The following is a 4,128-nucleotide window of genomic DNA, read 5'->3' as shown; positions in this document are numbered from 1 at the left end:
AAGAATTGAGAGTTGATGTAGATCCAGTTTTTGTTTCCTGTTTAGGAGTTGGTAGAAATTTGCTATTTGAGTCAGGTTAATTTGAATGACTTCTCTCAGTGTTGATTACACATTTCTAAGTAATACTCCCATCTCTGCTTACAATGTCAGCTTTCCTATTAACCTTCTAAAATCAATTTAAAGAAAAAGTGATTCAAGCATTGCTATTTTGTATCACCAAAAAACAAACAAAAAAACCTAACCCAACAAAAAACAGTAGTTTATATTTACAGTTTCACCTTAGCTCTCAAATTCATCATCTTTGACTTAATATGAAAGAACATTAAAAGGAACCATTGCAGCCTACTTCATTAAATACCCTCAGCCCCTACTAATATTAACATAAGGCCAATGATAACTATTATGTTTATTATTTGCAGAAAATAAAGTTGATGGCAGATGTTTATAATTAGTTTCCCTATTTGCTTCAAATTACAGTTCTTATTGGATAAACTTTTCAATAGATAATTGTGCCTTAATTTTTTTTCACTATAAACTGATTCTCTTAAAGACTTTCTTAAAGATCTGGGTATTAGACATGTTCATATCTGCATTGATCATGTTTTTCTCTTCACTTCTCATCAGTGAGTCTAAGATGCATCAGCTACTTCTGACATTTACCATCTTTATTTCCAGACCTACTTTTACGACTGGATCCATATGGACCCCAACTCTTGTGGATCTTTTTTTATTTCTGGGCTTTTAAGTGCCAGAATACAGCCAAAAAGTTGGAAGAGAAATCACGGGAGAAGTGGAGTTGGTACTGATCACTTACCCTTTCTTGGTGCAAGAATCCATATGAGACAGTGATAATCTACATCATTGTGTACTGTCCCTGAGGGCCTAATTTCTACTGACGTTCTTTTGAAAGGAATGCAAAATAACTACATTTAAATTTGAGTGCCAACAAAAAATAAATTGAATTTCTTGTGTCTCTGCACTTAAAAGCTCCCTGATGGGCTTTAAAGTAGTATCTACCATTACTGAGGATAACTTCCAATTCATAAGCTGGTCACTTTTGTCATTAACAACAACAACAAAAAAACTATAGATAAAAAATATTGTTACATTGCATCTAAAACTGAAATATCATTGTGGGAACAAAAAGTGATTTCTTTGCCGTCAAATTTATCTTTAGTCTGAATCACAATATTTATGAGAAAGCAGAAAACCATTGACCTGGATCATTGTGGATGTTTTTCCTCCTCCTAAAAACCGAAGTCACCTTGTGATCAGCTCTGCAGTCTCTAGCATCATAGACTCTCTTCACAAAAATAATCCCTTAATTCTTAAACTTGGCTTTAGATTAAATCTGTCATCCATTCATTGCATAAGATTCCTGTCTGCTATTTTGTAAAAAATTGTGGAGTAATACAAGACTCTAACTATGATTTTTTTTTCTTCCAACAATGGCAGATTAGGTTTTTTTTTTGGGGGGGGTGTTGGTTTTTGTTTTTATAAATTGCAGTTTAGTTGACATACAGTGTTAGAGTTAGGTGTGCAACACACTGATGCAATAATTCTATACACTACTCAGTGCTCACCAAGGATAGTCACTATCTATTACTGTACAACATTATTACATCACTGACTATATTCTACACCATCCGTGTCCATGACATATATATTTTGTAACTGGAAGTTTGTGCCTCTTAATTCCCTTTTTCTATTTCATCTGTCCTTCACTCACTTCCCCTCTCAATCACCAATTTGTTCTCTATATTTAAGAGTCTGTTTGGGAGGGGCAGAGGTAAAATGACACATAGTAGGAGGACACTTTTCTTGCCTCCTCCACAGCTAGATAACTATCAAATCATTCTGAATACCCCTAAAAAATCAACCTAAGGAAGCCGCACAACTATGAGGAGAGAAGAGGCCATATCGAGGAAAGTAGGAAATTCAGAGACATGGTTTGGGAGAGAAGGATCATGGGTGCTGCGGAAGGGAAGGAGCACTGGTTATGGAGGAAGATGAGAGTGGAGAGCACAGGGGATTGTACAAGAAAATGCTTCCCTAAAGCCAGTGGCTGGAAAAACAAAAGGGGCCAATTTTCTTGAGTTTTTGCAATGGAGCTCAAAGACTGGAGATTCAGAGGTCCATGGCTTGGCCGGCACAGAGCCCTGAGGATGCTGCCCTACTCCTGGAGAGAGAGCAGGCAAGCAACCTGCAGGCAGAAAGCGCAATCTGAGAATCACCTAAGGTACATGGGAGACTGTTAGCTCTTCCTAGAAAGTATTTGTGAGAGGTGATGTTCACAGAGTCACCTCCCAAGGGACAAAAGAACATCAGTCCTAGCACAACAAGACCCTCCCCCAGAAAACCAGCACAGCTCTCTCCCATACCAGGTCCCTGAAATTCGGAGTTTTAAGAGTCAGCAGCCTTAGCTGGAAGAGAGCCCAAAGTATTCGGCAGTGCTCCAGTCAAGCAAGCAAACCAGAGGAAGGCAGTGTGAAAACAGCAACCTGAAATTATTAGGACCCATGAGGGGAAATTATTTGGTCTTCTGAGAATGTTTCCCAGAGAGAAGCAAGCATGGAGTCCTGTCTCCAGGGACAAAGGAGCTGGCTGTCACCATTTCCGTCCCCTGCTCCTCAGCATAAACCAACTTCAGTAAATAGCCCAGTGCCAACTCTGGCTGCCAAACCTACTTACATCAAGTCCTACCTCCTGTGTTTTGCTGGTACTGCTTTTCTCTGACCAGCATGCCTAAGGACCAAGGTAGTGGGCCCCCTCTCCAGAACACCAACAGAAACTTCCACAAACACCATGCCTACTGGACTTGGAGTTCTACAAAGCTTCAGTTCTTAAGAAAATAGCATCAGGTCTCACTTAACAAACAGACCAGAGAACCTAGGTAGAACTTGCCACACTCTGGCCAAGGTCCAAACACTGCCCAATGCAGACAAGGAGAACCTATCCAGATGACTGACCTGAGAGACAGAGCAGCAGGATGCATGCAGCACACACCAGACACTCTCCCTTAAGCACCAAACCCTGAACACTAAATGACTTATTCATAAAGCCATTACTCTCAGGAACAGGAAACATAACAGTCATTTTTTTTTTCTTTTGAAAGAGAAAGAGAGAGAGAAGGGGGCATGCAAACAGAGGGAGGCAGAGAGAGAGGGAGAGAATCTTAAGCAGGCTCCAAGCCCAGCATGGAGCCCAACCCTAAGATCATGACCTGAGCTGAAATCAGGAGTCAGATTCTTAACCAACTGAGCTACCCATGTATCCCATAATAGGCTGTTCTAATATACAGAAGATGACTGAGCTGTAGACAAAATGCCAAAATGGAGGAATCATCCCAAAAGAAAAAAACAAGAAAAGGTTACAGTGAGAGATCTAATCAAAATAGATGTAAGTAATTGCCTCATGGAGAATTGAAAACAACAATCATAAGAATACTGGCTGGGCTTGAGAAAAGCATGGAAGACCTCAGGGAAAACAATCAGAAAAACAGTCAGAAAAACAATCAGGCAAAAGTGAAAAATACAGTATGTGAGATCTGAAAGTCATTGGATGTAATGACCCCAAGGATGGAAGAAGCATAGAAAAGCCTAAGTGATATACAAGAAAGAACTATGGAAAACAGTGAAGGTGGACAAAAGAGAGAAAGGAAAATTATGAATCATGAGAGTAGAACTAGTGAACTCAGTGACTCCTTCAAATGTAATAACATTCATATAATAGGAATCCCAGAAGAACAAAAGACAAAGGAAGCAGGTTTATTTGAGGAAATAATAGCTGAAAACTTCCCAATCTGGGGAAGGAAATAACAAATCCAAGAGGCACAGGGAATGCCGATCAAAATCAATAAGAGCAGGCCAACACCAAGACATGTATTTGCATTTGTAAAATGTAGTGATAAAATCCTAAAAGCAGCAAGCCAGCAGACAAAGGGAAAGAAGCCTCTAACTTACAAGGGAAGACCCATAATGCTAGCATCAGATCTCTCCAAACAAGCATGCTGAATGAGAAAAACCTTCAGCCAAGAATACTCTATCCAACAAGGCCATCATTCAGAATAGAAGGAGAGATAAAGGGTTTTCCCAAACAAAAAGTAAAGGAGTTCATGACCACTAAACA

This window comes from Meles meles, chromosome 10 (assembly GCF_922984935.1).
Source record: "Meles meles chromosome 10, mMelMel3.1 paternal haplotype, whole genome shotgun sequence".
Lineage (NCBI taxonomy): Eukaryota > Metazoa > Chordata > Mammalia > Carnivora > Mustelidae > Meles > Meles meles.
The sequence above is the reverse complement of the archived record's forward strand: the minus strand, read 5'-3'. Positions refer to the sequence as shown.